The sequence below is a fragment of the Cherax quadricarinatus genome, chromosome 38 (genome assembly GCF_038502225.1).
Source record: "Cherax quadricarinatus isolate ZL_2023a chromosome 38, ASM3850222v1, whole genome shotgun sequence".
Taxonomy (NCBI): Eukaryota; Metazoa; Arthropoda; class Malacostraca; order Decapoda; family Parastacidae; genus Cherax; species Cherax quadricarinatus.
In genome coordinates this window covers 23,247,893-23,274,953 of record NC_091329.1, presented here as the reverse complement: position 1 = coordinate 23,274,953, position 27,061 = coordinate 23,247,893, and the positions used below count along the sequence as shown (strand labels likewise).

Here is a 27,061-nt window from a genome sequence, read left to right as displayed (position 1 = left end):
TTCACCGGTTGCTACTGGGCCCTCTCTCTCCCCGCTCCATGAGCTTTATCAATCCTCGTCTTAAAACTGTGTATGGTTCCTGCCTCCACTACGTCATTTTCTAGGCTATTCCACTGCCTTACAACTCTATGACTGAAGAAATACTTCCTACTATCTCTCTGACTCATTTGTGTCTTCAACTTCCAATTGTGGCCTCTTGTTTCTATGTCCCCTCCCTGGAACATCCTGTCTTTGTCCACCTTGTCTATTCCACGCAGTATTTTATATGTCGTTATCATGTCTCCCCTGACCCTCCTGTCCTCCAGTGTCGTCAGGCCGATTTCCCTTAATCTTTCTTCATAGGACATTCCCCTTAGCTCTGGAACTAACCTTGTCGCAAACCTTTGTACTTTCTCTAGTTTCTTGACGTGCTTTATCAAGTGCGGGTTCCAAACAGGTGCTGCATACTCCAGTATGGGCCTGACATATACGGTGTGTGTGTGTGTGTGTCTGTGTGTGTGTGTGTGTACTCACCTATTTGTACTCACCTATTTGTGGTTGCAGGGGTCGAGTCCTAGCTCCTGGCCCCGCCTCTTCACCGGTTGCTACTAGGCCCTCTCTCTCCCCGCTCCATGAGCTTTATCAAACCTCGTCTTAAAACTGTGTATGGTTCCTGTCTCCACTACGTCATTTTCTAGGCTATTCCACTGCCTTACAACTCTATGACTGAAGAAATACTTCCTACTATCTCTCTGACTCATTTGTGTCTTCAACTTCCAATTGTGGCCTCTTGTTTCTGTGTCCCCTCCCTGGAACATCCTGTCTTTGTCCACCTTGTCTATTCCACGCAGTATTTTATATGTCGTTATCATGTCTCCCCTGACCCTCCTGTCCTCCAGTGTGGTCAGGCCGATTTCCCTTAATCTTTCCTCATAGGACATTCCCCTTAGCTCTGGAACTAACCTTGTCGCAAACCTTTGTACTTTCTCTAGTTTCTTGACGTGCTTTATCAAGTGCGGGTTCCAAACAGGTGCTGCATACTCCAGTATGGGCCTGACATACACGGTGTACAGTGTCTTGAATGATTCCTTACTAAGGTATCGGAATGCTGTTCTCAGGTTTGCCAGGCGCCCATATGCTGCAGCAGTTATCTGATTGATGTGTGCTTCCGGAGACATGCTCGGTGTTATACTCACCCCAAGATCTTTCTCCTTGAGTGAGGTTTGCAGTCTTTGGCCACCTAGCCTATACTCTGTCTGTGGTCTTCTGTGCCCCTCCCCCATCTTCATGACTTTACATTTGGCAGGATTAAATTCGAGAAGCCATTTGCTGGACCAGGTGTCCAGTCTGTCCAGGTCTCTTTGAAGTCCTGCCTGGTCCTCATCAGATTTAATTCTCCTCATTAACTTCACATCATCTGCAAACAGGGACACTTCTGAGTCTAACCCTTCCGTCATGTCGTTCACATATACCAAAAATAGCACTGGTCCTAGGACCGACCCCTGTGGGACCCCGCTCGTCACAGGTGCCCACTGTGATACATCATTACGTACCATGACTCGTTGTTGCCTCTCTGTCAGGTATTCTCTGATCCATTGCAGTGCCCTTCCTGTTATATGCGCCTGATGCTCTAGCTTCTGCACTAATCTCTTGTGAGGAACTGTGTCAAAGGCCTTCTTGCAGTCCAAGAAGATGCAATCAACCCACCCCTCTCTCTCTTGTCTTACTTCTGTTATTTTATCATAAAACTCCAGAAGGATTTGCCTTCCGTGAATCCGTGCTGGTTGGCGTTTATACTCCTGTTCTGTTCCAGGTGCTCCACCACTCTCCTGATAATCTTCTCCATAATTTTGCATACTATACACGTCAATGACACAGGTCTATAGTTTAGTGCCTCTTTTCTGTCTCCTTTTTTAAAAATGGGAACTACATTTGCCGTCTTCCATACCTCAGGTAGTTGCCCAGTTTCCAGGGATGTGTTGAAGATTGTGGTAAGTGGCACGCACAACATATCTGCTCCCTCTCTAAGGACCCACGGGGAGATGTTGTCTGGTCCCATTGCCTTTGAGGTATCGATGTCCCTTAGCAGTTTCTTCACCTCCTCCTCATCTGTATGTATGTCGTCCAACACTTGTTGGTGTATTCCTTGCTGGTGTCCCCGTCTGGTCTGTCCCCCCAGAGTCCTTCCTGTCTCTACTGTGTGTATGTGTGTGTGTGTGTGTGTATTTCCTCAGGATGACGATATTATAAATTTCACTTCCTGTGTTTTGGGTAAGCTATCATGAGAAATGGTAATTCCCTCGTGACAGTTGTTTCAACCTGTTTCCAACGAAATCTTTTCAAGCTGCCTCACCTGCTGAACCCACAGTGGAATACTTCATGTCAACATGGTCCTACTGGTCTCTCAGCTTACGCTAACAACCTCTATATCCTTATGTAACTAATACTCTCTCACAGAAAATGACAGGGAAACAGCAAAACTTTTCTTCCCATTAAGTAAATTTGAACCCACTGTGTAACCTTCGTATGGAACATTATGTAACTTTGGACCCACTGTGTAACCTTCGTATGGAACATTATGTAACTTTGGATCTACTGTGTAACTTTCGTATGTAACATTAATAACTTTAGACCCACTGTCTAACTTTCGTATGGAACATTAAGTAACTTTGGACCTACTGTGTAACTTTCGTATGGAACAAGATAACTCCACACTGCGGGAGTATTTATTTTGTCTAGAAAAAAAAATTGTGGACGGGAATGTTGACTCTGAGTAAGCAGTGTCCGTGGACACCTCTGCCAACTGACTTGTATTAATTGACTAAGATTTTAGCTAACAGTGCACACAGTTCTCCTGTTTGCTCGTTTACAACCCAGTGAGAGATATCTGGCTCCATCGCCTTCGATGTATCTGGCTCACTCGGTCGCTTCACCTCTTTTCTTGTTGTGTATATTGTGTCCAGTACACATGGACACAATATATACTTGGTAATCCACTCTACTTCATCTTAGAATATCATCTTCAATCGTTTGCTTAGCTCCCTGCAGACTTCCTTTTTATTTCTTGTGAATCTGTTTTAGTAAGTTTATTCAGGTATACACAAATACAGTTACATAGATTATCATACATAGCAGCATATGTATAGACAACCTGGGATAACCTAAAAAAGTCAGTGACTTATTTCCATTGGGTTCCTATGGTTTTATTCCCTGGTCCTTTCCTGTCATCTTTGTAACCTGACCGTATAACAATTATGATTCAGATTTGGCTTTCAGCGATATGTTGTTCTCGAATTATTGCTCAACCTCTCTTCATTCCCACGTATACTCATTTCTGGTTCTTCTACTTGCTTTCCTGTTTTCTGTTGTTCTTGATTTCTATTTTTCTCAAGCTCTTGCACTTTAAACTTTTGCCTCACTCCTCATCTGGGAACCATGAGTTTACACCGTCCTTGTCATTGCTTCATCTGCTCCTGGGCATAAATTTCTCCTGAGCCATCCGGCACCTTCCAGTTGTATATTCCGTCATATAATTCGGTGTATTTCCTCCCGGTTTCCTTTCCCACTCCACTGCATTAAATAATTCTCTCATCCCTGTGTAGTCTCCTCTTTTGAGGTCTGACTTCTCCCATCTCTGTTATGTTTCTCTTCAAGTTTACGTCCACTGAGTACTGAGAACTCAGTATTCAGGGGTTACCAGCACCCAGGAGCCTCTTACATTATGATACCTAAGATTTTAGCTAACAGTGCACTCAGTTCTCCTGTTTGCTCGTTTACAACCCAGTGAGAGATATCTAGCTCCATCGCCTTCGATGTATCTGGTTCACTCGGTCTAAGATTCACTTAGGGTGAATATTATATGTAACCTTGCGGGTTCATCCATAACCTCTCTCTCTCTGGTTGTATCATGACATGTTGGCACAACGATTTATATAACCACTTCCATCATCTTAGCTATCCATATTTTTCGTCACCAGTTTGGATCAGTCTGTTCCTTAGTAGTTGAAGTCTTTCTCTGACTTCTCTCAGTCTGTTTCTTTGTGACTGAAGTCTTCCATGATCAGTTGCTTTCACTCCCTCATCTGTGCTCCCCTCACCACTTCTGCTATGGTGTCCACCATTACCCTGTTGTCGTTGTCACTGTCCTATCTTGGTCTTCTGCTATTTGGTAGTGGGTTGTACAACACTGCTATCACTACCCTGGGTCTTCCAGCCTTGTGTCTAATGTGTGTGTTTGTACTTCTCTATATGTGGTTGCAGGGGTCGAGTCTCAGCCCTGGCCTCATCTCTACGCTGGCCGCTGCTAGGTTCTCTCTCCTGGCCTTGAGAGCCTTATTGAACCTCTTATTAAAACTATGTATAGACCCTGCCTCTACCTCTTCACTCTCCAGGTCGTTCTACTTCTTGACTACTCTAAGGCTGAAGAAATACTTCCCAATGTCCCTGTGAGTCATCTGGGTTTTCAACTTCTAGCTGTGCCCTCGTGTTCCTGTTTCCCATTTCTCAAACAACCTGTCCCTATTCACCTTGCCAATTCCTATCAGTATTTTGTAAGTTGTTATCATGTCACCTCTAGTCCTTCTGTCCTCCAGCGTCATCAGGCTGAGTTTCCTTAACCTATCCTAATGGGATATACCCCATAGCTCCAGGACTAGTCTTGTTGCAAACCTCTGCTCTTTCTTCAGTTCTTGACATGCTTGACCAATTGTGTAAACCTGGAGTATAACTGGAGAGGGTCCCGAGGGTCAACGCCCCCGCGACCCGGTCCGTGACCGGGCCTCATGATGGATCAGGGCTTGGTCAACCAGGCTGTTACTGTTGGCCGCACGCAACCCGACGTACGAACCACAGCCCGGCTGGTGAGGTACTAACTTTAGGTGCTTGTCCAGTGCCTGCTTGAAGACAGCTAGGGGTCTATTGGTAATCCCCCTTATGTATGCTGGGAGGCAGTTGAACAGTCTTGGGCCCCTAACAGTTATTGTTTTCTCTTATCGTACTAGTGACACCCCTGCTGTTCACTGGGGGGATGTTGCATCGTCTGCCGAGTCTTTTGCTTTCATAGGAAGTGATTTTCATGTGTAAGTTTGGTACTAATCCCTCTAGGATTTTCCAAGTGCATATAATCATGTATCTCTCCCGCCTGCATTCCAGGGAATACAGGTTGAGGAATTTCAAGCGCTCCCAGTAATTGAGGTGTTTTATCTCCGTTATGCGCGCCGTGAAGGTTCTCTGTACATTTTCTAGGTCAGCAATTTCACCTGCCTTGAAAGGTGCTGTTAGTGTGCAGCAATATGACACTCTTCAGGTCGCTTGTTCTATCCAGAACAAGCGACCTGAAGAGTGTCATCATGGGCTTGGCATCCCTAGTTTTGTAGGTTCTCATTATCAACCCTGTCATTTTTCTAGCAGATGCGATTGAAGGTGAGATTTTCTGACATGATCATTCCCAGGTCTTTGACATCAGTTTTTCGTTCTACTGGGTGGTTGGAATTTGTTTTATACTCCAATGTAGTTTTAATTTCCTCACGTTTTCCATATTGGAGTAATTGAGATTTCTCATCACTGAACTTCATATTGCTTTCTGCAGCCCAGTTGAAGATTTGGTTGATGTCCGACTGGAGTCTTGCAGTGTTTTCAATGGAGGACACTGTCCTACAGATTCGGGTGTCATCTGCAGACACGGCGCTGTGCCTTGTGGAACACAGCCTTTCGTCGTAGCCGCCTCAGACTGTACTCTGTTGACTATTACTCTTTGTGTTCTATTTGCTATGAAATTATAGATCCATCTACCAACTTTTCCTGTTATTCCTTTATCACGCATTTTGTGGGCTATTACACCATCGTCACACTTGTCAGAGGCTTTTGCAAAGTCTTTGTATATTACATCTGCATTCTGTTTGTCTTTTAGAGCATCCAGGACCTTGTCATAGTAGTCCAGTAGCTGGGACAGGAGCGACCTGCTCTAAACACATGCTGTCCTGGGTTGTGTAACTGATGGGTATCTAGATGGGTGGTGATCTTGCTTCTTAGGACCCTCTCAAAGATTTTTATGATATGGGATGTTAGTGCTATCGGTCTGTAGTTCTTTGTTATTGCTTTAGTGCCCTCTTTGTGGAGTGGGGCTATGTCTGTTGTTTTTAGCAACTGTGGGACGACCCCCGTGTCCATGCTCCCTTTCCATAGGATGTTAAAAGCTCGTGATAGGGGCTTCTTGCAGTTCTTAATAAACACGGAGTTCCATGAGTCTGGGCCTGGGACAGAGTGCATGGGCATGTTATTTCTCGCTTTTTCGAAGTCATTTGGCATCAGGATAACATCAGATAGGTGTGTGTCTACCAAATTCTGTCTATCTCACAAAAAATTAATTTAGGTCTTCGACTCTCAATCTGGTTAGCGGCTCGCTAAAAACGAAGTCATATTGGGACTTGAGAAGCTCACTCATTTCCTTGCAGCTGGGTGCAGATGGAGAGGGTGATAGGTCAAATGCAGAGGCACAACCATGCTACCAAGAGCTACTGAAAAAAACAACGGAGAAAATGACCATGTACAGACAGGAACCAGAGTCACAGAGGGAGAGGCAGTGGGAGGAGGAAAGGGCAAAATCAGTGTTTATCCATGGGCTTCAGGAGAGAGAGGAAAATACACACTGAAAAACGGCAGGCAGAAAGAAAGGAGATTGAGAACATCATCACAGAAATAGGTGAAGAAGACATGGACGAGATTGTAAATTTTCAGAGAATGGGGGGTACTTGAAGGGAAGAAAATGACCGATCAAGCTGATTTTCAGGACAGAAACAGTGCGGAACAGGATCCTCCAAGAGAAACCACGGTTGAAGTACTTGGCAGAGTACAAGAGAGTGTTCCTAGACAGAGACAGAACACAAACAGAACGACAGCAGCTGAGGGACAGGACAAAAAAACGAAAGGAGCTAGGAAAGGAGACAAGGACGGAACCAGCAGAGGTCAATCAGACTAGGACAGAGCAGCAATGGCAAGCACACACAGAACCATCCTCAGAACCCCACAACCTATCATACCATCCCAACACAAACTACAATCCATACTCACAGCTTCCACCCAACACCCAGCTATAGAATCCCACAGTACACTACCAGGTCTCCCACCCTCACAGGCCCCCAAACCAGTGTTGGAGAGGAAACTGAAGGTATGGTACACAAATGCTCATGGAATAACAAATATGTGGGAGGAGTGGCAAGAAAGAGTCAAAGAGGCATCACCAGACATCATAGCTCTCACAGAAACCAAGCTTACAGGTATGATAACAGATGTCATCTTTCCAATGGGATACCAGATCTTGAGGAAAGACAGAGGGAACAGGGGATGGTGGAGGAGTGGCACTGCTGATCAAAAACTGATGGAATTTTGATGACCTGGAGAGAGGAGACAGCGGAGAAGCAAGCGATTACATAGCGGGAACACTTCACTCTGGAGGTCCCAAAGTGGTAATTGCAGTGATGTATAACCCACCACAGAACAGCAGGAGGCCAAGGCAGGAGTATGATGAGAGCAATAGAGCAATGGTTGACACACTGGCTGCAGTGGCCAGAAGAGCTCATGCATGCAGGGCAAAGCTCCTGATCATGGGTGACTTTAACCACAAGGAAATCGATTGGGAGAACTTGGAGCCACATGGGGGCCAAGATACGTGGAGGGCTAAGATGATGGAGGTGGTACTGCAAAACTTCATGTACCAACATGTAAGGGACACTACAAGAGAAAGAGGAAAGGATGAACCAGCAAGACTGGAGCTAGTATTCACCTTCAGTAGTGCAGATATTGAGGACATCACATATGAAAGACCCCTTGGGGCCAGCGATCATGTGGTTTTAAGCTTCGAATACACAGTAGAGCTACAAGTGGAGGGGGAAGCAGGAAGGCCAGAGCAAATGAAGCCAAACTACAAAAAAGGGGACTACACGGGAATGAGGAACTTCCTGAATGGGGTTCAGTGGGACAGCAAACTGGCAGGGAAGCCAGTTAATGAGATGATGGAATATGTAACAACAATGTGCAAGGAGGCTGAGGAGAAGTTTGTACCCAAGGGTAACAGGAATAATGAAAAAGCCAGGATGAGCCCATGGTTCACCCAAAGGTGCAGGGAGGCAAAAACCAAGTGTGCTAGGGAATGGAAGAAATATAGAAGGCAAAGGATCCAGGAGAATAAGGAGAACAGTCGTAGAGCCAGAAATGAATACGCACAGATAAGAAGGGAGGCACAACGACAATATGAAAACGACATAGCAGCGAAAGCCAAATCTGACCTGAAGCTGTTATACAACAAATCAGGAGGAAAACAACAGTCAAGGACCAGGTAATCAGGCTAAGGAAGGAAGGAGGAGAGACAACAAGAAATGACTGTTAAGTATGTGAGGAACTCAACAAGAGATTCAAAGAAGTGTTCACAGAGGAGACAGAAAGGGCTCTAGAAAGATGGAGAGGTGGGGTACACCACCAAGTGCTGGACACAGTACACACAACCGAGCAAGAAGTGAAGAGGCTTCTGAGTGAGCTAGATACCTCAAAGGCAATGGGGCCGGATAACATCTCTTCATGGGTCCTGAGAGAGGGAGCAGAGGCGCTATATGTATCCCTAACAACAATATTCAATACATCTATCGAAACAGGGAGATTGCCTGAGGCATGGAAGACAGCAAATGTATTCCCAATCTTTAAAAAAAGGAGACAGACATGAAGCACTAAACTATAGACCAGTGTCACTGACATGTATAGTATGTAAAGTCATGGAGAAGATTATCAGGAGAAGAGTGGTGGAACACCTAGAAAGGAATGATCTCATCAACAGCAGCCAGCATGGTTTCAGGGATAGGAAATCCTGTGTCACGAACCTACTGGAGTTCTATGACAGGGTGACAGCAGTAAGACAAGAGAGAGAGGGGTGGGTGGATTGCATTTTCTTGGACTGCAAGAAGGCGTTTGACACAGTTCCACACAAGAGATTAGTGCAAAAACTGGAGGACCAAGCAGGGATAACAGGGAAGGCACTACAATGGATCAGGGAATACTTTTCAGGAAGACAGCAGCGAGTCATGGTACGTGGTGAGGTGTCAGAGTGGGCGCCTGTGACCAGTGGGGTCCCACAGGGGTCAGTCCTAGGACCAGTGCTGTTTCTGGTATTTGTGAACGACATGACGGAAGGGATAGACTCCGAAGTGTCCCTGTTTGCAGATGACGTGAAGTTGATGAAAAGAATTCACTCGATTGAAGACCAGGCAGAACTACAAAGGGATCTGGACAGGCTGCAGACATGGTCCAGCAATTGGCTCCTGGAGTTCAACCCCACCAAGTGCAAAGTCATGAAGATTGGGGAAAGGCAAAGAAGACCGCAGACGGAGTACAGTCTAGGGGGTCAGAGACTAAAACCTCACTCAAGGAAAAAGATCTTTGGGTGAGTATAACACCAGGCACATCTCCTGAAGCGCACATCAACCAAATAACTGCTGCAGCATATGGGCGCCTAGCAACCCTCAGAACAGCATTCCGACATCTTAATAAGGAATCGTTCAGTACCCTGTACACCGTGTACGTTAGGTCCATATTGGAGTATGCGGCACCAGTTTGGAACCCACACCTAGCCAAGCACGTGAAGAAACTAGAGAAAGTGCAAAGGTTTGCAACAAGACTAGTCCCAGAGCTTGGGGGTATGTCCTACGAGGAGAGGTTAAGGGAAATTGACCTAACGACACTGGAGGACAGGAGAGATAGGGAAGACATGATAACGACATACAAAATACTGAGAGGAATTGACAAGGTGGACAAAGACAGACTGTTCCAGAGATGGGACACAGCAACACGGGGACTCATTTGGAAGTTGAAAACACAGATGAATCACAGGGATGTTAGGAAGTATTTCTTCAGCCACAGAGTAGTCAGTAAGTGGAATAGTTTGGGAAGCGATGTAGTGGAGGCAGGATCCATACATAGCTTTAAGCAGAGGTATGATAAAGCTCACGGTTCAGGGAGAGTGACCTAGTAGCGACCAGTGAAGAAGCGGGGCCAGGAGCTAGGATTCGAACCCTGCAACCTCAACTAGGTGAGTACAACTAGGTGAGTACACACACACACACACACACATACATATACATATATATATATATATATATATATATATATATATATATATATATATATATACATATATATATATATATATATGTATATATAGATTTATATATATATATATATGTCGTGCCAAATATGTAAAACTGGTCAATTAGCAAGAACTCATTTAAAATTAAGTCCTTTCTAAAATTTTCTCTTATACGTTTAAAGATATATTTTTTTCATTAATGTTGATGTAAAAATTTATAATTTTGCACCAAAAGAATATTAGAAAACTTACCTAACCTTATTATAACAAGCGCAATTTATTTTAGACTAACCCAACTAAATATATTTTAGATTTATTTACAGTAATTTAATACTAAACTAACAGAGTGAAATATATTTTTTTCGTTAGGTTCAGAATGATTTTGGCGAAATTATTGCATACACAAATTTTCACTTTTCCTATATAGCAAGATGAACGTTGCTATTTAAGCCAAGATAGCAAGTTCTGCCTATTCGGCACGACATATATATATATATATATATATATATATATATAATATATACATATACATATATATATATATATATATATATATATATATATATATATATATGTGTGTGTGTGTGTGTGTGTGTGTGTGTGTGTGTGTGTGTACTCACCTATTTGTGGTTGCAGGGGTCGAGTCTTAGCTCCTGGCCCCGCCTCTTCACCGGTTGCTACTGGGCCCTCTCTCTCCCCACTCCATGAGCTTTATCAAACCTCGTCTTAAAACTGTGTATGGTTCCTGCCTCCACTACGTCATTTTCTAGGCTATTCCACTGCCTTACAACTCTATGACTGAAGAAATACTTCCTAATATCTCTCTGACTCATTTGTGTCTTCAACTTCCAATTGTGGCCTCTTGTTTCTGTGTCCCCTCCCTGGAACATCCTGTCTTTGTCCACCTTGTCTATTCCACGCAGTATTTTATATGTCGTTATCATGTCTCCCCTGACCCTCCTGTCCTCCAGTGTCGTCAGGCCGATTTCCCTTAATCTTTCTTCATAGGACATTCCCCTTAGCTCTGGAACTAACCTTGTCGCAAACCTTTGTACTTTCTCTAGTTTCTTGACGTGCTTTATCAAGTGCGGGTTCCAAATAGGTTCTGCATACTCCAGTATGGGCCTGACATACACGGTGTACAGTGTCTTGAATGATTCCTTACTAAGGTATCGGAATGCTGTTCTCAGGTTTGCCAGGCGCCCATATGCTGCAGCAGTTATCTGATTGATGTGTGCTTCCGGAGACATGCTCGGTGTTATACTCACCCCAAGATCTTTCTCCTTGAGTGAGGTTTGCAGTCTTTGGCCACCTAGCCTATACTCTGTCTGTGGTCTTCTGTGCCCTTCCCCTATCTTCATGACTTTGCATTTGGCAGGATTAAATTCGAGAAGCCATTTGCTGGACCAGGTGTCCAGTCTGTCCAGGTCTCTTTGAAGTCCTGCCTGGTCCTCATCAGATTTAATTCTCCTCATTAACTTCACATCATCTGCAAACAGGGACACTTCTGAGTCTAACCCTTCCATCATGTCGTTCACATATACCAAAAACAGCACTGGTCCTAGGACCGACCCCTGTGGGACCCCGCTCGTCACAGGTGCCCACTGTGATACATCATTACGTACCATGACTCGTTGTTGCCTCCCTGTCAGGTATTCTCTGATCCATTGCAGTGTCCTTCCTGTTATATGCGCCTGATGCTCTAGCTTCTGCACTAATCTCTTGTGTGTGTGTGTGTGTGTGTGTGTGTGTGTGTGTGTGTGTGTGTGTGTGTGTGTGTGTGTGTGTGTGTGTGTGTGTTTGTGTGTGTGTGTGTGTGTGTGTGTGTGTGTGTGTGTGTGTGTGTGTTTGTGTGTGTGTGTGTGTGTGTGTGTGTGTTTGTGTGTGTGTGTGTGTGTGTGTGTGTGTGTGTGTGTGTGTCGTACCTAATAGGCCGAACACCCTCAAAAATTATTTTTTTTCACAATTTTCTTTACAGATTGATAACTAATTTTTTTTATTTACAATGATATAAAAACTTTTAATTTTGGACCAAAAGTAACTTAGAAACTTCCCTTAATGCAATAATTATACCATGACCCAATATCTCAGCAATGTGAAACAACTTAATAATTCTCTACACAAAGCAATACGTGACTTGGTAAAGCGCTACAGAGAGCGAAACATAACTTGGTAAAGCGCTACAGAGAGCGAAACATAACTTGGTAAAGCGCTACAGAGAGCGAAACATAACTTGGTAAAGCGCTACAGAGAGCGAAACATAACTTGGTAAAGCGCTACAGAGAGCGAAACATAACTTGGTAAAGCGCTACAGAGAGCGAAACATAACTTGGTAAAGCGCTACAGAGAGCGAAACATAACTTGGTAAAGCGCTACAGAGAGCGAAACATAACTTGTTAAAGCGCTACAGAGAGCGAAACATAACTTGATAAAGCGCTACAGAGAGCGAAACATGACTTGACAATCTCTACAGTACGATGCACAACTTGACAGAGCACTTAAGATAGCGAAACATGACTGTGAAAGCGTTCTAAACTCGTTCTGTACTTGTGTCGTTTTCTCATTACAGTCGGCAATACGATTTTATATCCACAAATACTTCCACAGGTACCACTGTGTACCGTATTTATTACTTTCATGACAGTACCAGTAAGGTACCATCAACAAGAAGAGTAAAACGCTGGTACATTACTAGCAACAATGTCAGTGCAACACCAGGGAGAAAGTGGACCTAGTAGTAACAAACGAAGAGGGACCAGGAGCTATGACTCAACCCCCTGCAATCATAAATGAGTACAAATAGGTGAGTACCAGTACAATACCAGCAACAGGGGCGGGATACCAGTACTCCATCAGTATGTAAAACAGCGTACTCGAGGTGTACCAATGGCCCAAATATTAACATTCATTCTGTTAGTAAATTATCGTCCAACATTACTCGCTTCACACACACACACACACAGGGAGGGGAGGGGACACAGAAATAAGTGGTCACAGTTGGAAGTTAAAGACTCAGATGAGTCAAAGGGATGTTAGAAAGTATTTCTTCAGTCATAGAATTGTTAGGCAGTGGAATAGCCTAGAAAGTGACGTAGTGGAGGCGGGAACCATATATAGTTTTAAGACGAGGTTTGATAAAGCTCATGGAGCAGGGAGAGAGAGGACCCAGTAGCAACCAGTGAAGAGGCGGGGCCAGGAGCTAAGACTCGACCCCTGCAACCACAAATGGGTGAGTACACACATAACAATACTGTAGCATTTATACATTTTTTTAAATTAAAACTATTATTAATATCATTTGTACACATGAAAGAAATCCACCGTTAGATAAGCTCTTGTTTGGCAACATATACGAGAAAACTGTCTTTGGGAAGAGCGAGGATTGGCTCTATGGAGTCTCAGGTCACAAACGAAAACTTCTTTCGGATTTTTAAACCCGAAGAGGATAATACCCCAGAGAAAAACCTCCCTGAAAGCCAATCAGAGAGGCCTGTTTCGTCAGGATCTTTCCCCAGGGATGCAAGCCACCATAGTCAACTAAGAACTAGGTAGCCAATTACTGCAGAGTGAATTACAGTAAGACTTTTTCATGTATTTCACCTAGCACGGGGACTCAAGACGGGAACTGTCGATTTCGAGCCGAGTGCTCTGTCACTGAGCAACAAGTCATCCCAGAAGTCACAGTTCCTTCACTAAGGTGTCAAGCTTACACCGCTGCAAACATCAAGTGCTATAACGTGAAGATGAACTACGAACATAATCAAGAAACTAACCTGGACACAATATAAGGCAGATCAGTGTAGTTGTACAGTGGTTGATGCCACCACTTCTAAACTAACACTGGTAGTCCCTCCACCTACAAGATCCATCCTCGACTCCCTCTTCATCCTTCCAACCCCCCCAAATACACTCCCCCCTCCAGGATGCCTCCTCTCTCCACACGACCCCCTGACCCAAGCCATCTGGTGAGGGGAATAACGTGCAGGATGTGTTGCTGATAAGCTTCTTGGTCAACCGTCCAGGTGTTGCCGAACGCACATCTACAATACACTAAACAAGTTTCTGGTCTTCACTGGGAAAGAATAAAGGAGAGACCAACACAGAAAGGAAGTGGGTACACAAAACCATGGACAACATATCACCATGAGTACTGATGTGAGGAGAAGCATCATGTGAAGCCGTAAAAAACAAAGATCTGCAACAAGTCAATAAAGACGGGGTAAGTCAGGCAGCTGGAAAACAAATTTCACGAAATTGGCCAGACTTGGAGAAAAAATATAGAGGAGGTTGACAGATAACCTATAGTAAATTGAATCTGTTACAGAAAACTTATGTGGAATTAGCGACGACAAACCCTTCTTCTTGATCCTTTTGGAGTTCCATAATAAAATCGCTGTTATGGAATAAGAAAAAAACATGGGTTGACTACATACTCTGTATGAGATGACTGAATATCAATGGTATATATTACTGACAAAATGATGAACTAGACACATGCAACATCTGGGTATCTAGTTTGTAGATATTCCGTCAGCCGCTGTCTTTATTAATACAATACAAAGGACTGGAGAGGTAAAAAATGATAAGATTCAGTCCCACAGCCTAGAAGCAAGTGTTCAGTACTACTGTCTTGACACCGGTAATGAACAAAATGCAGGAAAAAACAAAAGGATAAGATAAGATAATAAGGATAAGGATTACTTTGCGCCATACTCGGCGCCACAATTGTAAACAACGTACCAAAAGTACACAAGATTTTTTTTACATAGAGTGGGAGAGTAATGGAAAGGCATTAAGGGGTTACTAGCCCCTTGACCCTGGCATTTTAGTTGCCTCTTACGACACGCATGGCTTACGGAGGAAGAATTCTGTTCCATATATATATATATATATATATATATATATATATATATATATATATATATATATATATATATATATATATATATATATATATATATATATATACATATATATACATATATATATATATATATATATATATATATATATATATATATATATATATATATATATATATATACATATATATTACCTGGAGAGAGAGTCCCAGGGGCCACGTCAATAAACACGCTTATACGTAAACACATGTACACAAAAGTACACACTCACTGGAGTACATACTACATGTACTCTCAGTACAAGATGTATATCTAGTACAATCTACAACGACATTTTGTTATTTCCTAAAAATATTTCATCACATCTGAACTTTATCGCTTAGAAAAAAACAATGAATACTAACATTAAAACTTGACTGTACAATAACCATCATCATCATTGTAAACTAACAATGATCATTGTAAACTAACAATGATCATTGTAAACTAACAATGATCATTGTAAACTAACAATGATCATTGTAAACTAACAATGATCATTGTAAACTAACAATGATCATTGTAAACTAACAATGATCATTGTAAACTAACAATGATCATTGTAAACTAACAATGATCATTGTAAACTAACAATAATCATTGTAAACTAACAATGATCATTGTAAACTAACAATGAACATAACTGTAAACTAACAATGATCATTGTAAACTAACAATGATCATTGTAAACTAACAATGATCATTGTGAACTAACAATGATCATAACTGTAAACTAACAATGATCATTGTAAACTAACAATAATCATTGTAAACTAACAATGAACATAACTAAACTAACAATGATCATTGTAAACTAACAATGATCATTGTAAACTAACAATGATCATTGTAAACTAACAATGATCATTGTAAACTAACAATGATCATAACTGTAAACTAACAATGATCATTGTAAACTAACAATGATCATTGTAAACAATGATCATAACTGTAAACTAACAATGATCATTGTAAACTAACAATGAACATAACTAAACTAACAATGATCATTGTAAACTAACAATGAACATAACTGTAAACTAACAATGATCATTGTAAACTAACAATGAACATAACTGTAAACTAACAATGAACATAACTGTAAACTAACAATGATCATTGTAAACTAACAATGATCATTGTAAACTAACAATGATCATAACTGTAAACTAACAATGATCATTGTAAACTAACAATGATCATTGTAAACTAACAATGATCATAACTGTAAACTAACAATGATCATTGTAAACTAACAATGATCATTGTAAACTAACAATGATCATAACTGTAAACTAACAATGATCATTGTAAACTAACAATGAACATAACTGTAAACTAACAATGATCATTGTAAACTAACAATGATCATTGTAAACTAACAATGATCATTGTAAACTAACAATGAACATTGTAAACTAACAATAATCATTGTAAACTAACAATGATCATTGTAAACTAACAATGAACATAACTGTAAACTAACAATGATCATAACTGTAAACTAACAATGATCATTGTAAACTAACAATGATCATTGTAAACTAACAATGATCATTGTAAACTAACAATGAACATAACTGTAAACTAACAATGATCATTGTAAACTAACAATGATCATTGTAAACTAACAATGATCATTGTAAACTAACAATGATCATTGTAAACTAACAATGATCATTGTAAACTAACAATGATCATAACTGTAAACTAACAATGATCATTGTAAACTAACAATGAACATAACTGTAAACTAACAATGATCATTGTAAACTAACAATGATCATTGTAAACTAACAATGAACATAACTGTAAACTAACAATGATCATAACTAAACTAACAATGATCATTGTAAACTAACAATGAACATAACTGTAAACTAACAATGATCATTGTAAACTAACAATGATCATTGTAAACTAACAATGAACATAACTGTAAACTAACAATGATCATTGTAAACTAACAATGAACATAACTGTAAACTAACAATGATCATTGTAAACTAACAATGAACATAACTGTAAACTAACAATGATCATTGTAAACTAACAATGAACATAACTGTAAACTAACAATGATCATTGTAAACTAACAATGATCATTGTAAACTAACAATGATCATTGTAAACTAACAATGATCATTGTAAACTAACAATGATCATTGTAAACTAACAATTAACATAACTGTAAACTAACAATGATCATTGTAAACTAACAATGATCATTGTAAACTAACAATGAACATAACTGTAAACTAACAATGATCATTGTAAACTAACAATGAACATAACTAAACTAACAATGATCATTGTAAACTAACAATGAACATAACTGTAAACTAACAATGAACATAACTGTAAACTAACAATGAACATAACCGTAAACTGACGTTTCGGGGGTCAACGCCCCCGCGGCCCGGTCTGTGACCAGGCCTCCTTGTGGACAAGGGCCTGATCAACTAGGCTGTTACTGTTGGCCGCACGCAACCCGACGTATGAATCACAGCCCGGATGGTCAGGTACTGACTTTAGGTGCCTGTCCAGTGCCTGCTTAAAGACAGCCAGGGGTCTATTGGTAATACCTTTTATGTATGCTGGAAGGCAGTTGAACAGTCTTGGGCCCCGGACACTTATTGTGTTGTCTCTTATCGTGCTAGAGAGTGTACTTGGTAGTGTTGACGTGTACTTAGCTCTGTGAAGACCTGTTTGCGCGCTCTCTACGAATTGAAGCAAGATGCCCTCCATCGAGCAACTTTACCAACAGCTTAAGGAAGAATTGAGGATGGCAAAGTTGGAGATTCGGCGACTGACCGAGGAAAACAAGAAGATTCGTAGTAGTCCTCCTGTTTTGAGTCCTCAGGTCAAGAAGGGAAACTGGTCAGTGGCTAGACAGCAGGGACAACAAGGATGTCAGCCACAGCACCCTGTCTTCCTTTGCAGATGACACCCGAATCTGCATGACAGTGTCTTCCATTGCAGACACTGCAAGGCTCCAGGCGGACATCAACCAAATCTTTCAGTGGGCTGCAGAAAACAATATGAAGTTCAACGATGAGAAATTTCAATTACTCAGATATGGTAAACATGAGGAAATTAAATCTTCATCAGAGTACAAAACAAATTCTGGCCACAAAATAGAGCGAAACACCAACGTCAAAGACCTGGGAGTGATCATGTCGGAGGATCTCACCTTCAAGGACCATAACATTGTATCAATCGCATCTGCTAGAAAAATGACAGGATGGATAATGAGAACCTTCAAAACTAGGGAGGCCAAGCCCATGATGACACTCTTCAGGTCACTTGTTCTATCTATGCTGGAATATTGCTGCACACTAACAGCACCTTTCAAGGCAGGTGAAATTGCCGACCTAGAAAATGTACAGAGAACTTTCACGGCGCGCATAACGGAGATAAAACACCTCAATTATTGGGTGCGCTTGAGATTCCTAAACCTGTATTCCCTGGAACGCAGGAGGGAGAGATACATGATTATATACACCTGGAAAATCCTAGAGGGACTAGTACCGAACTTGCACACGAAAATCACTCACTACGAAAGCAAAAGACTTGGCAGACGATGCACCATCCCCCCAATGAAAAGCAGGGGTGTCACTAGCACATTAAGAGACCATACAATAAGTGTCAGGGGCCCGAGACTGTTCAACTGCCTCCCAGCACACATAAGGGGGATTACCAACAGACCCCTGGCAGTCTTCAAGCTGGCACTGGACAAGCACCTAAAGTCAGTTCCTGATCAGCCGGGCTGTGGCTCGTACGTTGGTTTGTGTGCGGCCAGCAGCAACAGCCTGGTTGATCAGGCTCTGATCCACCAGGAGGCCTGGTCACAGACCGGGCCGAGGGGGCGTTGACCCCCGGAACTCTCTCCAGGTAAACTCCAGGGAAAGAAGTTGACGATCAAGAAGACGAATGGAAAGGTAGAAACGATGAAGAAGAAAGAGACTGCCGTGGAAACTGTTGTGGAAACATCTAATACATTCTCAGTGCTACCCGACGAATGTGAGTTGACTACTGGGAACATCACGACGAACGACACCAAGGAAGGTAAGAATATTGTTGTTGTTGGGGATAGCCAAGTTAGGTATATGGATAGGGCATTCTGCTTGAAGGACAGGAGTAGGAGACAGAGAGTTTGCTTTCCTGGGGCTGGGATGGAGGATGTTGTTAGCCATCTGGATGACATCATGAGAGGTAATGGGAGCAATCCTATTATCTGTCTCAGTGCTGGAGGCAACGATGTTGGCAGATGTAGGAGTGAAGACCTGATTAGCAGGTATAGGTCAGCAATAGAAATAATTAGGAGTAAGGGTGGGAACCCTGTCATATGTGGTATTTTGCCAAGGAGAGGAGTTGGAAATGAATGGTTGTCCAGGGCAATTGGTGTCAATTGCTGGCTGGACAAATGCTGTAAGGAAAATGCGGTAACATTCATTGACAACTGGGACCTCTTCTATGGCAGAAATGACATGTATGCCAGGGATGGGGTTCACTTATCTAGGTCAGGGGTGGTAGCACTGGCAACTGCAGTGGAGGGAGCAGTTAGGACTTTAAACTAGGAATAGTTAGTGGTATGGGTTTTGGCAGGAAAACAGTGAAGTCCCAGTGTAGTAATATTACGAGTTCTAGGGAAACTAGTAATAAGTAGAACGAGGTAGATATTGAAAAGCCAGGGACTTTGGGTGATAAGGACAGTAATAGGTTTAGTAGAAAAACAGAAATGGGCAGGAAGGGTAAAGAGAAAGGAGAGTCTTTCAATGTTTATTATGCTAATTGCCGTAGTGCTAGGAATAAGATGGACGAGTTGAGATTAGTTGCTAGTGCAGGTAACATTGATGTATTTGCCTTAACTGAGACGTGGTTTAATTCAAAAAGTCGGGACATGCCTGCAGAATGTCATATTCAGGGTTTTAAATTGTTCCAAGTAGACAGAAGTATCGGGAAGGGGGGTGGGGTGGCATTGTATGTCCGAGATCGCTTGAACTGTTGCATAAAAACGGGTCTTAAGTCTGAAGTAACACATACAGAGTCTGTTTGGATAGAATTTTCAGAGGGGCATGAAAAACTGATTTTAGGAGTGATATACCGTCCCCCAAACTTAGATAGGGACCAAGGGAGACTACTATGGGAGGAAATTGTTAAGGCCACAAGGCACGATAATGTAGTAATTCTAGGAGACTTTAACTTTAGTCATATTGATTGGAATTTCTTGACTGGGAATTTAGAATCATACGACTTCTTAGAAGTAGTTCAGGATTGTTTTTTGAAGCAGTTTGTGACAGAACCTACAAGGGGAAATAACCTGCTTGACTTAGTTATGGCAAACAATGAATCCCTTGTTAATAATTTAGAAATTTCAGAGGAACTGGGTGCTAGCGACCACAAATCAATTACATTTAGCATTGAATGGAAGTACGATAGTAGCGATAACTCAGTAACAGTCCCAGATTTTCGCTTAGCAGATTACGATGGGCTTAGAGAACACTTATCATCTGTTGACTGGGGTAACGAAGTGAGATATCAATATGACAGTTTTCTGAACACTATACATGCTGCTCAAAGAACGTTTATCCCATATAAAGAAATTAGATCAAATAGAAATGACCCAAAATGGATGAATAATAGGCTCAAATATCTACTAGGGCATAAGAAAGGAATTTATAGGCGTATCAAAAGAGGTGAGGGTCATCTTATGAATCAGTATATTGACATTAAGAGGGACATTAAAAAGGGGATAAGAAAAGCTAAAAGGGACTATGAAATTAAAGTTGCTAGGGATTCTAAAACTAACCCAAAAAGTTTTTTCCAGGTCTATAGAACAAAAGTTAGAGATAAGATAGGTCCCCTTAAAAATAACTATGGGCACCTTACTGACAAAGAGAATGAAATGTGCTCGATTTTTAATAATTATTTTCTCTCAGTTTCTACACAGGAAGACACTAACAATATTCCAGTAATTAATTTTTATAGTGGGCTAGAAGAAGATAAATTATGTAACATCACCGTCACTAGTGAAATGGTTGTGAAGCAGATAGACCGACTGAAGCAAAATAAGTCGCCGGGTCCTGATGAGGTTTTTTCAAGGGTTCTTAAGGAATGCAAAATGGAACTCTGTGAACGATTAACTAATATTTTTAATTTATCTCTTCAAACAGGTGTAGTGTCTGATATGTGGAAGATGGCTAATGTAATTCCTATTTTTAAAACAGGGGACAAGTCGTTACCGTCAAATTACCGCCCAATAAGCCTGACCTCAATTGTAGGCAAAATACTAGTCAATTATAGCTGAGATTATAAGAAGCCATCTCGATAAGCATAGCTTGATTAATGATACTCAGCATGGATTCACAAGAGGCCGGTCTTGTCTAACTAATTTATTAACTTTCTTCAGTAAAGCTTTTGAGGCTGTTGACCACGATAAAGAATTTGATATTATTTACTTAGATTTTAGTAAGGCTTTTGATAGAGTTCCGCACCATAGACTGTTAAAGAAAGTGGCAGCTCATGGCATTGGGGGAAAAGTGCTCTCGTGGATCGAGTCATGGCTCACTGACAGGAAGCAGTGTCCATAAATGGGGTTAAATCCGAGTGGGGATCTGTAACAAGTGGCGTTCCACAGGGATCAGTCTTGGGCCCGTTGTTGTTTATAATATATATCAATGATCTTGATGAGGGAATTACTAGTGATATGAGCAAATTCGCCGATGACACAAAGATAGGTAGGATAATTGATTCAAACGTAGATGTTATGGAACTTCAGGAGGATTTAAACAAACTATTCTTGGTCAGAAAAGTGGCAGATGCAGTTCAATGTAGATAAATGCAAGGTTCTGAAGCTTGGGAGTGCCCATAACCCTAGTACTTACCTGGACCTGGAGTTTACCTGGAGAGAGTTCCGGGGGTCAACGCCCCCGCGGCCCGGTCTGTGACCAGGCCTCCTGGTGGATCAGAGCCTGATCAACCAGGCTGTTGCTGCTGGCTGCACGCAAACCAACATACGAGCCACAGCCCGGCTGATCAGGAACTGACTTTAGGTGCTTGTCCAGTGCCAGCTTGAAGACTGCCAGGGGTCTGTTGGTAATCCCCCTTATGTGTGCTGGGAGGCAGTTGAACAGTCTCGGGCCCCTGACACTTATTGTATGGTCTCTTAACGTGCTAGTGACACCCCTGCTTTTCATTGGGGGATGGTGCATCGTCTGCCAAGTCTTTTGCTTTCGTAGTGAGTGATTTTCGTGTGCAAGTTCGGTACTAGTCCCTCTAGGATTTTCCAGGTGTATATAATCATGTATCTCTCCCTCCTGCGTTCCAGGGAATACAGGTTTAGGAACCTCAAGCGCTCCCAGTAATTGAGGTGTTTTATCTCCGTTATGCGCGCCGTGAAAGTTCTCTGTACATTTTCTAGGTCGGCAATTTCACCTGCCTTGAAAGGTGCTGTTAGTGTGCAGCAATATTCCAGCCTAGATAGAACAAGTGACCTGAAGAGTGTCATCATGGGCTTGGCCTCCCTAGTTTTGAAGGTTCTCATTATCCATCCTGTCATTTTTCTAGCAGATGCGATTGATACAATGTTATGGTCCTTGAAGGTGAGATCCTCCGACATGATCACTCCCAGGTCTTTGACGTTGGTGTTTTGCTCTATTTTGTGGCCAGAATTTGTTTTGTACTCTGATGAAGATTTAATTTCCTCATGTTTACCATATCTGAGTAATTGAAATTTCTCATCGTTGAACTTCATATTGTTTTCTGCAGCCCACTGAAAGATTTGGTTGATGTCCGCCTGGAGCTTTGCAGTGTCTGCAATGGAAGACACTGTCATGCAGATTCGGGTGTCATCTGCAAAGGAAGACACGGTGCTGTGGCTGACATCCTTGTCTATGTCGGATATGAGGATGAGGAACAAGATGGGAGCGAGTACTGTGCCTTGTGGAACAGAGCTTTTCACCGTAGCTGCCTCGGACTTTACTCTGTTGACGACTACTCTCTGTGTTCTGTTAATGAGGAAATTATAGATCCATCGACCGACTTTTCCTGTTATTCCTTTAGCACGCATTTTGTGCACTATTACGCCATGGTCACACTTGTCGAAGGCTTTTGCAAAGTCTGTATATATTACATCTGCATTCTTTTTGTCTTCTAGTGCATTTAGGACCTTGTCGTAGTGATCCAATAGTTGAGACAGACAGGAGCGACCTGTTCTAAACCCATGTTGCCCTGGGTTGTGTAACTGATGGGTTTCTAGATGGGTGGTGATCTTGCTTCTTAGGACCCTTTCAAAGATTTTTATGATATGGGATGTTAGTGCTATTGGTCTGTAGTTCTTTGCTGTTGCTTTACTGCCCCCTTTGTGGAGTGGGGCTATGTCTGTTGTTTTTAGTAACTGTGGGACGACCCCCGTGTCCATGCTCCCTCTCCATAGGATGGAAAAGGCTCGTGATAGGGGCTTCTTGCAGTTTTTGATGAACACAGAGTTCCATGAATCTGGCCCTGGGGCAGAGTGCATGGGCATGTCATTTATCGCCTGTTCGAAGTCATTTGGCGTCAGGATAGCTCTCTCATAAAAAATTCATTTTGATCTTCGACTCTTAGTCTGGTTAGCGGCTTGCTAAAAACTGAGTCATATTGGGACTTGAGTAGCTCACTCATTTCCTTGCTGTCATCTGTGTAGGATCCATCTTGTTTAAGTAGGGGCCCAATACTGGACGTTGTTCTCGATTTTGATTTGGCATAGGAGAAGAAATACTTTGGGTTTCTTTCGATTTCATTTATGGCTTTTAGTTCTTCCCGCGATTCCTGACTCCTAAAGGATTCTTTTAGCTTAAGTTTGATGCTTGCTATTTCTCTGACCAGTGTCTCCCTACGCATTTCAGATATATTGACCTCTTTTAGCTACTCTGTTATTCTTTTCCGTCGCCTGTAAAGGGAGCGCCTGTCTCTTTCTATTTTACATCTACTCCTCCTTTTTCTTAGAGGAATAAGCCTTGTGCATACATCGAGTGCCACCGAGTTAATCTGTTCTAGGCATAAGTTGGGGTCTGTGTTGCTTAGTATATCTTCCCAGCTTATATCGGTTAGGACTTGGTTTACTTGGTCCCACTTTATGTTTTTGTTATTGAAGTTGAATTTGGTGAATGCTCCCTCGTGACTAATCTCATTTTGTCGGTCTGGGGCTCCGCGCATACATGTCTGACCCTCAATTATGTTGTGATCTGAGTATATTGTTTTTGATATGGTGACATTTCTTATCAGATCATCATTATTAGTGAAGATGAGGTCTAGTGTATTCTCCAGTCTAGTAGGCTCTATTATTTGCTGGTTTAAATTGAATTTTGTGCAGAGATTTAAAAGCTCGCGTGAGTGTGAGTTTTCATCAGAGCTGCCTCCTGGTGTTATTACTGCAACAATATTATTTGCTATATTCCTCCATTTTAGGTGCCTTAAGTTGAAATCCCCCAGGAGCAAGATGTTGGGTGCAGGAGCTGGAAGATTTTCCAGACAGTGGTCAATTTTTAACAGCTGTTCCTGGAATTGCTGGGATGTTGCATCCGGAGGCTTGTAGACTACCACAATGATTAAGTTTTGGTTCTCGACCTTTACTGCTAAAACTTCCACTACATCATTTGAGGCATTTAGCAGTTCTGTGCAAACAAGTGACTCTGCAATGTACAGGCCAAATCCCCCCTTTTGCCTGTTCACTCTGTCACATCTGTATAGGTTGTAACCTGGGATCCATATTTCGTTGTCCAAGTGATTCTTTATGTGGGTCTCAGTGAAAGCCGCGAACATTGCCTTTGCCTCTGCAAGCAGTCCACGGATGAAAGGTATTTTGTTGTTTGTTGCTGGCTTGAGACCCTGTATATAGAGGAAAGTTCTAAACCCAAAGGGGTCATACAACACCTGGGGAATGAGAGGCAATCAGGTTTGCCCCAAGAAAGGGGAGGACAAGTCCAATTCCTTGGATCAAGAGCCCCCTCACTTTCATCACAGAACCCAGAGAGGAGCATCCTCCAACGAGTCGACTGGAAAGACAAGAACTGCTGGCAACACTGAGGTGGCAGGAAAGATGAAACACTAACCATGTCAATTTTTCTCTGGCTTGAAATGTTGCTGTACACTAACAGCCCCTCCACAATATGGGAAAACATGGAATGCATCAGAGGAAGCTAGGAATACAAGAGAAAGGTAAGAATACATAAGAAAAAAACTCAAAAAAGTTTAAGGGAAGAAATCCCTCCTTCCATCCAAGCAGGTCACTTCTTTAGAGAATGTGGTGTCAGAGATACAAATTTCAGATATAAATATTTATTATTTCTACAAAAAAAGTAATAGCTGTTTTTTTCACATGATATTCAACAAAATAATTACTAAATATCTCCTGTTTCTTAACGTATTATAATTACAAAAAAAGTGCTAGACTTGTATGGGTCTAGCACAAACTTTCAGTTGCAAAACAATTACATTAAACTTCTTATGCACATTAGCAATGAAGTTAATTTAGGTACAAGTACACCTAAGTACAGTTACACAAATATGGGAGACTAAAATTATTATACAGTGACAAAAAATAAGATCACAGTAAATAGACTTTTTTTCCTCAACAAACTGGCCATACCCCACCAAGGCAGGGTGACCCAAAAAGAAAACAAAAGTCTTTCTTTTTAAATTTAGTAATTTATACAGAAGGGGTTACCAGCCCTTTGCTCCCAGAATTTTAGTCGCCTCTTATGGTACGCATGGCTTTCAGAGGAAGAATTCTTTTCCACTTCCCCATGGAGATAAAAGGAAAAAGAAAAACAAGAACTATTAAGAAAATAGAAGAAAACCCAGATAGGTGTGTGTATATATAAGTGTGTACATGTATGGGTAGTGTGACCTAAGTGTAAGTAAAAGTAGCAAGATATACCTGTCATCCTATGCATTTATGAGACAGAAGAAAGACACTAGGAATCCTACCATCACGTAAAACAATTACAAGTTTCCGTTTCACACTAGCCTGGCAGGATGGTAGTACCTCCCTGGGTGGGTGCTGTCTACCAACTTACTACCTTTGTGATTTCTCACATTATCAAGAAATAGTAAATATAACAGGAGGCTTATAAGGCTGAGGTTTCACTTCGCTTATGACCTCACATGACCAATCCCAATATGCATGGGAGTGCAGTGAAGATCTGGTCAGGTCACATGTCAAGTTAATTTTTTTTATGAAGGACATGTCAGGCATGGCTTATATTCCTTCTAAATTCTCTTTATTATGAATGAATCTAATTTATATAACCTCTGAACTAATATTCATATTGAAATCAGTACTATTTTTGATGAAGCTTTATTCAATTATATTTCTTTCAACCATGGACCTGCTTGATACAACTTTCTTGGCCTTTGGAAAATCAAGTGTGGTTAATCTCTCACGTGAATAAACAGAGCATTAGATTCTTGTCCACTTCTAATGCTATATTTGTGTTGCAATCTTAATTCAAGTTTGAGCATAATAAATACAACTCTGATTTTAAAATTCTTAAGTAGAGAAGGTACATCAAAAAAAAAAAATTCATGACAAGGTAGATTAGAATCAAAACTAAATGCTAAACCCATATTATTGCTTGAATACGTTTCTTTGTCTTTTTTGAGTTGTAAAATTACCTAGGATAATCCCAAAAATATCAAAGTGGCATATTCACTGAGGCCCTATTAAATTATAAATAAATGTTTCTAATGCTATATCAAAGGCATACATATCACCGAATCAAAATCAAAATTATTAAAGACTTCTAAGTGGTATTTTTCTTGGGTACTTTCATTCCTTGAGAAAACATTATGCAAGTTCTTTCCCGTGATATCAACAGTTGATCATCCGGCCATCACACCAGCAAACCAGATGCTACTGACTTGCAACAAGACTACAAAAGTAAAGAATACAGTTGCAATAACATGACTGGAAAATTTCACAACTAATCTACAGACTTGGAGAAGTCTTTTGATGACAATGTTGCCTGTCCCAAATTACTCAATAATGATCCAGGAAGCACTGAAATGT

At 41.5% G+C, this 27,061-nt stretch overlaps 1 protein-coding gene across 2 annotated transcripts in view; it reads right to left on the bottom strand.

Annotated features, from left to right (window-relative positions):
* Positions 1 to 13,979, bottom strand: part of LOC128692828 (neprilysin-1-like) — a 134,522-nt gene extending 120,543 nt beyond the window's left edge. For both annotated transcript variants that reach the window (XM_070092175.1, XM_070092176.1), the window contains exon 1: positions 13,882 to 13,979. The gene's annotated coding sequence lies outside the window, so the exon portion shown is untranslated. The remainder of the gene's footprint in view (positions 1 to 13,881) is intronic.
* Between the last annotated feature and the right edge of the window lie 13,082 nt (positions 13,980 to 27,061).